The sequence below is a fragment of the Malania oleifera genome, chromosome 5, assembly GCF_029873635.1.
Source record: "Malania oleifera isolate guangnan ecotype guangnan chromosome 5, ASM2987363v1, whole genome shotgun sequence".
Taxonomy (NCBI): domain Eukaryota; kingdom Viridiplantae; phylum Streptophyta; class Magnoliopsida; order Santalales; family Ximeniaceae; genus Malania; species Malania oleifera.
This window is the reverse complement of record NC_080421.1, coordinates 28,170,569-28,180,588: the sequence shown is the minus strand read 5'-3', so window position 1 is coordinate 28,180,588 and position 10,020 is coordinate 28,170,569. Positions and strand designations below refer to the sequence as shown.

General features: G+C 32.5%; 1 pseudogene; it reads left to right on the top strand.

Annotated features, from left to right (window-relative positions):
* The first annotated feature begins 382 nt into the window (after window positions 1-382).
* LOC131155896 (lecithin-cholesterol acyltransferase-like 1) lies at window positions 383-2,899 on the top strand (annotated as a pseudogene).
* Window positions 2,900-10,020: the final 7,121 nt, after the last annotated feature.

The window sequence follows — 10,020 nt, the reverse complement described above, 5'->3', positions numbered from 1 at the left end:
TCCTAAAAAATTACATTACTAATGCAAAACAAAATTCTTCCTCAGCCTTAACGATCTCTGCTTCTGAGAAAATAAATCCCAATTCCCCATTGATATTAGCGGGAAATCTCATATGAATTTTGAACGCAGGCATCTCCACTTTTTTACTCACAACTTGTGTATACGATTGCACCCCAGAACTGGCTTGGCCGGCATTCTTTGATGACGATGCCACCATCGGCGGGGGACGACACTGTATTGTAATATTTTGAGATTAAAGCTAAAATTTTCTAAATGAAAAAGAGACTGACCTGCATTGTTTGGCGACTCCCTAAACAATGACGGCGTGCAGTTTCCATGATCTATCCTCGACGGCAACGACTCACAGTTTTGTCACAAATCTATGCTACCCCTTGTCGGTTCCAAGTTCCTGCAAGACTTGAAAGATCTAATCGAAGAAGCAAGCTCCACCAATGGCAAAAAATCGGTGATCCTCCTCTCCCATAGCTTGGGAGGCCTTTTCGCCCTCCACCTCCTCAACCGAAACCCCCTTCTTGGCACCAAAAATTCGTCAAACACTTCGTCGCGCTCTCGGTGCTGTGGGGCGGCATCGTCACCGAAATGCTCACCTTCGCTTCTGGAAACTCCCTTGGCATTCCCCTGGTGAATCTATTGCTAGTTAGAGAAGAACAAAAGAGCTCCGAGAGCAATCTCTACTTCTTGCCTTCTCCGGCCCTATTCGGACCCAAGAAATCGCTCCTAACCTACAAATCTCAGATTTTGCCTTTGGTGGAGTGATTGGGGGAGCTGGGCGTGTAATGCCCTGAACCCCTAAATCCGGGTCCGGTGCGTTATACCTAATAATAACCTGATAAATCATAAATCCTAATATACATTCGCAGTGGAAAACATAAACATAATCTCTATATAACATAATACCATAAAACTGTATTATACAAGAGTTTTCTATTTTCTATCTATAAATCCATAAAATCCAACCATCGCCTGCATTTCCATAAATACATAATTCCATAACATTCCAGTATGTTCACAATCATTCCATTCTCCACAAACTTAAAACATAATATATAAAACATAAACATCTCCATTCCCAAAATATTATCAACATATACCCTGTGTCTATAGTCCTCAAAAATTCTAAATACCCTCGAGCTCCCTAAGCCCTACCTCGAGGATGTCCTGAAAAAGAAACATTCATATTCACGTGAGACACATCTCAGTAAGGGAAGAAACATACATATTAAAACAGCGTGTGGCTAATATGAGGTAAATAGATATCATTTTAATTACATTTGCAAATCATTAACATAACTCTGAAATCATTTTTTGAACCTAAAAAATCACATGCAAAGGTTTAATCCACGAGATTACTCAAGAATAGGGGTGATTACCCGCCCGTACAAGTAGCACCCTTCTGCTCTGATACATAGGTAACCCTAAGGTCACAACTAAAGCATACCAGGGCACTTACCTTACTCAGTAAGCCCTCAAGTGTTAGATTAATCTCGTACTCACGCATTCAACAATAGTTTACCGGCAAAGGGTCTAAGGATAAGGAAATCCACCCGCCTATACAAATAGGTTCCTTTTGCCCTAGTACGTTATGCAGCTACTGCTACATCTGAAGCTACTAGTGCACTCGCCTTTCTCAGAAAGCCCTCAGGTGAAGAGTTTGCCTTGTCCAATCATAATATGTTCTATGTACATACATACTTCTAATATCATAATACGTCATTCCTTTCTTTCTGTCATTATACATTCATACACATTCATCAATGTTCATAACTTAACTTTGCATTTTGTTTCACTTTAAGTGACTATTTCCCATTTATATCATTCACGTTTCACATTTCATTTCATTGCATCGTCATTCCATTGTCATTTCATTGCATAACATTTTCATTTCATTCCTTCGTACTACAGCTGGTCTTTAGCCATCATCAGTTAGTTTTCACATAGAAATACGCTAGAATCTGTTACAGTTAGTCCACATAGAAATGCGCTAGAATCTACTAACATGGTTGTCTTTTAGCTGTCTTACATTTACATGGTTGTATTTAACATACACAAGCAACATTGTTCATATCGTTTTTATTCATAAAGCTTAACTTACTTACTTGCATCTTATATATTTAACATATATTTGCACAGAATCTCATGTCACATAGTTTTAGCAGTAAAATTCGCATACATTTCTTACAAAATAAGTCAACCCATAATTAACATTGATATACTGAAAATACATTTCATTTCTTACTTAATTTCTCAGAAAATCTCTTTCGCTTTCATTCTTTTACTTTCATATATACATGACTATATAAACATTCCTAGGCTCTGAAAACATAAATTTCATTTCTGACATTTTAAGCCCACATATAAACATATATACATAAATAACACATAATCCATTTTAATTCATGAAAAACCTGATTTAATATATAAATTTCCCCCTTACCCGACTTCCAACTACGCCTGTAGGATCCCCGAACTGATACCACACGGTGTTCACCTGGACGAGAAGATACCTTCATCGACGAAATTCAGAGTTTCAAAATTCTCTCTCGGGATTCCTTCGTCGACGAGAAACCAAGTTTGTCGACGAGCTTAGAAGGACACTCATCGAGGAATACAGGACATTCATCGATGAGGCATGTTATTTTCTTAAAAATTCTTCCTTTCTTCCCTTTATTTTCCTTCTAATTTCCTTCCTTTTTCTTTCATTATCCATTAATCCATTTCATTTATCATATTTTCTAATTATTTAAATTCCCAGGTCATTACAGGGCATGCTTGTGACCTGCGTGTTAGGGTCAAGACGCCGGAGACTCTATTCTACGGGACGGGAGGGTTCGATGATTAGCCAGAGGTGGTGTATGGAGACGGACCCGAGGATGGATGAATGAGAAACCCTAATAGTCGTGTATTTAGGCTACCCTTGGGAATAGGCTTGATCCATAGAGAGTGGTTGTCTGCTGTTGCGAAAATCCTACAACGTCCTACGATGACAACCGATCAAGACCGGATGAATGTTAGCGCGAGAAGGTGGCTTGTGATCTCCCTCAACCAAATCGCCTTAGTTCCTTTATGGAATTATCATTTCTCTTCTAGATTGGAAGAAGAGAGACTGTGTGATTTGGTATATTGTGATAAATCTTATCTTATCATTAAATTCAAGTTATGAAGTTTGAACTAAATAAGTCCATACTCAAATAACCCTTTTTTAAGGTTAAATAAGTTCGCTACTATCTATTATTAAACAAGTCTGTCAAATTTGAGCATAGTAAACATGAAACTAACCAAACCTATAATTGATCTACATATGAATTGAAACAAATTGAACTCATTCATGTTTAGTTTCAAACTTTGACTGAAAAATCATCCATTTATATTATGAACAAGTCTAAATGAATTCTTATTGAGTTGAGCTCACAAGCCAATTTAGGGTCTGTTTGGCATTGTTGTTATTTTTTGTTTTTTTATTTATGCTCCTCCACTATGAAAAAACAAGATTATAAAAAAGTGTTTGTTTTTGCCATCAGTTTTATATTTATGTTACCGATTTTGTGCTGTTTGCCAAAAAACTGAAAATCAGATTTTATGATTTTCAATTGTTTTGGCAAACTGTTGCAAAAATTTTTAATATCTAGAAATAATTTTTTTAGATTAAATTATTCACTTTATACGCCTTTAAATTAAAATCAAAATTAAATTATCATATGAATTTAAATATAATTAAAATATAAATATAAATAAATTTAAAATAATAATAATAATAATAAAGTCAATTGTAAAATACTTTTACTATTTTTCAATTGTCATGTCCAATAAAATTTTTATTGTGAAGTAAATTTTGAAAGCATAACAATTAAGTAAAATAATTATAATAATTTTATTTTTATTATAGTAATTTTTTATTGTGTATTTTATTATTTTAATCATATTTTATAATATTTTGATTTAAAGATGAAAATGAACATTTTTTAATCATTTTTTTTTAATTTGTATTAGTTTTATAAATGTTAACCAATCAATTCGACCTTAAAATCCATGAATCTTACCCTATCATTGAATTCAAGTTATGAAGTTTGAACTAAATAAGTTTACTGTAAGAACCCGACCCAAGGTAAGTGTACTAAATAAATGAGGAAAATTTAGAAGGGTAGAAACTGCAGGGCTCGTCGACGAGGCTTCCTTGATCGTCGACGAAGTTTCTTGTGCAACTTGGCGACGAAATTCAGTAGCCCATTGACAAGGAGATGCCGAGAGATTTTGGGAAATTCTGAAATCTCAAGCTCGTCGACAAGGCCACCTTGGTGTCGACGAATTTCCTTTTGCAGCTCATCGACGAAGACGTCGTTTCGTCGATGAGGTTGGCCTGGTCAAAGGGGTTATAAATATCTTTTCACTTGCTTCATTGCTAAGAAAGCTAAAACTCTCTCTCTCTCTCTCTCTCTAGAACTCAAAACTTCTCCCTCTCTCTCTAGGATTTCGGGCCGCTAGTTGCTGAGATCAACGATCCGATGTTACCACGTGGATCAGGAGGAGAAGCTCTACGTTTTTAGTGGATTGGAATCTCGTTTTTAGGATTTTCAAGTTTTGACCAAAAAATCGAGGTAAGGGTCCAATTTCAGTTTTGTTTTGGACTATATGTAGTAGTACGAATTGCAGTGAAGTATAATTCTTGAATGTCTAGGTTTTGGTGTCTCAGTTTGTAGTTTTTGAGCCGTAGAGTTCGTATTTTGGTATTCGGGAAAAGGTAAGAGGATTCTATTTATATCAGTTATTTTTGAAATCATGATCAGTAAACTTGTAGGTTACGATCGTATGTATGTTTTAGCTACTTATTTGGAAAAATCTATCGGGTAAAATGTGGGATTTTCGGGTTACAATTTTTGGGAAAATTTGGAGTTTTAGGTATCATCTCTATTTCTGTTGGAAAATCATATGTAGTATAAAAACTGTAGTATTGAAATGACCATACCTGTATTTGTATTAAACTGTATTTCTCGAATTGAAAACGATATGATTTGTTGTATACTCAAATAAATGTGGAATGAAATGTTGTATGTAAAATGTTCCAGGGTTTTGTAAAATAGTTAAGGGCGGCTAATTACCGTACGCTGATGAGTGTAGGGACATGAGTTCAAAAATTATTCCTGGTTTTGTAAATCAGTTAGGGGCAACTAATTACCGTACGCTGAATCAGCCAGGGGCGGCTAATTATTGTACGCTGATGTCATGTCTCGGCTAATTACCGTGGGCGAGAGTGTCCGGCTCTCTATTTGATGGTGTGAAATATCACATGTTTGTTCCGTTTGATCACCGATGGGTGTGAGTGGACACCGTACTAGCATGATATCACTGTGTGGCTTCGGTTATTGCAGGTTATCAGTTGCTTGAGTGTGACGACACTAACCGTATGTTTGGTATCGTATGTACTGGAACTGAATTGTGAAAATACTGGAACTATATTGTGTTATGTTTTATGTTGAAATAACACTTGTATGTCACACACAGATATAACCTGCTTTCTTCCTTACCGAGAGGTGTCTTATCCAGAATATACAAATATTTTTCAGGTCCTTCAGGTAGTTGAAATTAGCATCCTAGCATCCGAAAGCATGGGTGTCGGTTAGCTATGTTTAGTACCTATGTAAGTATGGGCTTTGTAACCGGATTGTCATTGTTGGGTTTTGTAGACACCCGGAGTATGTACTGTATTTTGGGAACGTATATCCTAGTTATGTATAGACTCCGGTATGGTATGATGTATGTATAGAAAGAACATTTCCACTGCGCATTTGATGAGTATAGATATGTATGTGAATGTGTATAGGGTGTACATGTACCCCATGGGATTGGACCCTCATTCATTGTAGTATCATGTATATATGTTTTGAATGATACAGAGACATATTAGGTTATTAAAATCACACTTGGGACCCATCCGCGGGTTCAGGGCGTGACGTTCACATTCAAATAACCCTTTTTTAAGGTTAAGTAAGTTCGCTAGTGTCTATTAAATCTAATTCAAATTTATTAAACAAGCCTATCAAATTTGAGCATAGTAAACACGAAAACTAACCACACCTATAATTGATCTACACATAAATTGAAACAAATTGAACTCATTCATGTTTAGCTTCAAACTTCAACTGAAAAATTACCCATTCATATAATGCACAAGTCTAAATGAATCCTTATTGAGTTGAGCTCATAAGACAACTTTGGGTTTGTTTGGCATTATTGTTATATTTTGTTTCTGTTTCCTTACAGTGAAAAAACATATTATAAAAACGGGTTTGCTTTTGTTGTTAGTTTTCTATGTCTATTGCCAGTTTTCAGCTGTTTGCCAAATAACTGAAAATTATATTTTATGGTTTTCACTTGTTTTGCTAACTTGTTACAATAAATTTTAATATTTAGAAATAAGTTTTTTGGATTTAATTATTCATTTTATAAACTTTTAAATTAAAATCAAAATTAAATGATCATATGAATTTAAATATAATTAAAATATAAATATAAATAAATTTCTAAAAAAATAATGAAGCTAATTACAAAATACTTTTACTATTTTTCAATTGTCATATTCAATAAAATTTTTATTGAAAAGCAAAATTTGAAAGTAGAACAATTAAGTAAAATAATTATAATATATTTTATTTTTATCATAGTAATTTTTTAATGTGTATTATTTGTAATTTTATTATTTTAATCATATTTTATAATATTTTGATTTAAAGATAAAAATGAACGTTTTTTAATTAAGTTTTTAATTTGTATTAGTTTTATAAATGTTAACTAAACAGGTTAATATTCTCTAATTTAATTAAAAATCTATAGAAAAAAAGTGGAATAATATTTTAAAAAGATAAATTAAAATTTTCTTAATTTCCTTTAATAATAATAGATATCAATAAAATCATTGCGGAATGAAGATAAGAGAGGATTATTAAAACAATATGGCCTAAGATATTTTATAAGAAATTAAAAGCATGGAGTTTTCTCAATCATGCATAAACACTTGTCCTTCACTCATCACCAATTAATTTATTTGACTTTAAAAGACTAGCGAACATCAGGTGGATCATGACCTAACAATGTATCTTTATTTGTCATGCATTACAATCAATTTTCAATATATTATGTTTTTGTTTGATTTGAATAGCCTTGATTATACTTTGAGTTGGTTCAAATTTTTTGAGAAATATTGATATTTCTTGAATTTTTGAATAAATCTTCGAATTTTTATGCGTCTGTAATTTTTTATTGTAAATTCATTTAAATTTACGATATTATACATATTTCATCCAAATTCATGCAAAATTAAATTTAAGTTTGAAAGTTTAACCTCTCAAACACTAGAAACTTTTGCTCATAAATCAAAATTTTAATTCAAATTTAAGTGCAATTAATGCATGACAAATAAATATAATTAAACTATCATTCTCTTCTCCTTTATTATATTGACATGACTTTTATTGTGGGCTGGATTGTTAAGGGGAGATGAATTTTCTACAAGAATATAAAGAATGCTTTCATTCTTTTGCCCTTTTTAAATGTTTTTTTTTTCTTTTCTCATTGTTTTCGTGATTTTCAATAATTAGATGAAAATATTACGATATCTAGGACAAACACTCAACTTAGTAGTCAAAAGATCACTTTATTCCTCTATGCATAAATAAAGTTCAAAACCCTTTTTGATCTAATTTTAAAAATTATCTTTGAAAAAAAAAATACTTTTATGTCTTTTCTTAAAATAAAGTTGGATGCCGGCCTCATGCTTCTCATTTATTTTGGAATCTCTTTCAAAGTAATATATATATATATATATATCACTTTAATTTTTATCTTTTCGGCACGCATGTGGTAATATTACTTTTATGTTTGATATTATTTCTAGCCATATCATGACTCATAACAAAGCAAAGAATATGAGATTAATCTTCATAGGTAACATAATTTTGAAGAAGTTTTATTCTTTATTGAAATTTATTTATCAAATTAGATTTTCTCTAAAGTTTTTTTATTGAAAATGATTCATTTTAAAATATGTAAGGATGAATGTAATTGCATTTTTCGGATGCATAATCTACTATATATCAAAAAGAGAAATTATTGCCTAAGTTTTTTATTTTTATTTTTATTTTTATTTTCTATTTTTTACACATATTAGTAGAATTCTAGTAAACAGGTTCGATATATATGAGTGAACATCAATTATATATATACATATAAGTCTCAAATACTCAATTTTTCAATGGGGCAAACTGACAAGTGGAGTTTTCCAACTATCTACTCATCGTGTCTTTCAGTAACTACTCGAGAAAAAGTTATTCTTGATTATTTGGTGTCACATAATCAACCAAGAGTCATTACTCAACTATGAGAAGTCGAGAAAATTATACGAGTCCTCACAACTATAGAATCCTTCACTTTTCTTCTACTAGATCATATCATAAACACTCAAGCCTAACTCGAACCCTTAGCTTTGATATCGGAGCTAGTCGACCAAAAAAAAAAAAAAGCTCTCTATAATGTTAGGCCAAAAATGTTTCACTTGATATTAGAACCACTTTGATCATAGTGTTATGTGTGTTGATCTTGCACAAAGGTGTAGATCTCATGTAGAAATGTACATTGATTTGACTAGGACATCAAAGATCAAATGAAAGAACTTGTTAGCATTTCATATAGGGAGTGTACTAGATAACTCATATGGTGAAGATCAAAAGAAATGGTCCCTTTCAGATATCTAAAGACTTTAATATCGGCACAATGATCGCTCTATATATTATGAGTATTTTACTCCACTCATGAATTACAAGTGAATGCTTGAACGAGTATATACAATTCAGTAAATATATTAAACTACTAATGACCCTAGCATATATGGTCTGAAACATACCATCACCTTTAGTTTTATTTCGACGTATGCAAGGATCACATTTGTTTAAGGCTCATAATTCAAGTAGTTTACCATCACAGTCCTACATCTGATGCATACTAGGAAAATCTTGAACTTATAAGGTTGGTTTGGATTTCAACTATATGAGACACTCTTCATAGGACAAACTTGTGAGGTTGGCGGGCCAAAATGGACAATATCTTATTTGAGTTAAGTCTAAGACCGCTACATTTGGTATTCGAGTCATTTTGAAGTATACTCTCACGTGAGACCTTATTTGGAGGCACTATAACGAGGGCATCGAAGTTAGATGGAGGAGAATGTCACACTCACACATTGGATGTGTACTAAGAAAATCTTGAGTTTATAGGGTTGGTTTGAGTATCAACTATGTGGGACGTTTTTTATAAAATAAACTCGTGAAGCTATGAGTTAAAATAGACAATACCTCACAAGAATTAAGATCAAAATCATTACACCTGCTTTCTTTAATATGTTACCAATGCAATTGGACCAATGTGAGGCAACCTCTTGTTTTGTTCTTAAGATTTTAACTCGACGAGAGAATATTATGTGTCAATCAAGTACCATATTAGCATTCTGACTGATTGTGATACTTGAGTGTTACCCAATATTTTCTCTTGTTTGTTAGGCGTCAATCAAATACCAATTAAGGAGTGTTACCCAATAAAAATTAGTTACTCTAATTGGAATTTGAGGACGTTGGTCATGTTCCTAATCTATTATTAGTGCGTCTTAAAATAAACTTTATTATAAACTCTTGTTTTGGACCAATGAAGAAATACACTTTGAAAAATATTTAAAATTCTCGGGAGACATTTTTTGAGAAAAAAGAAAATTTAATCTGGTCAAGAGCTCCTCCTGGATCTAGAGAACAGGGGCATCTTACGTGTACGCGCAATCATAAAGGAGTTGACAAATTACAACAGTCATTATTGAAGTAAATAATATAATCTTTTGATTTTGCAATACAACCCCTAAATTTTTTATATTTAATTATTGGGTCAGTGGTAAAAACAAAGAAGCCCTACCAACATATATTTAATTATTACTTTGATATTTAATTATTGGGTAAAAAAACTAAAGCC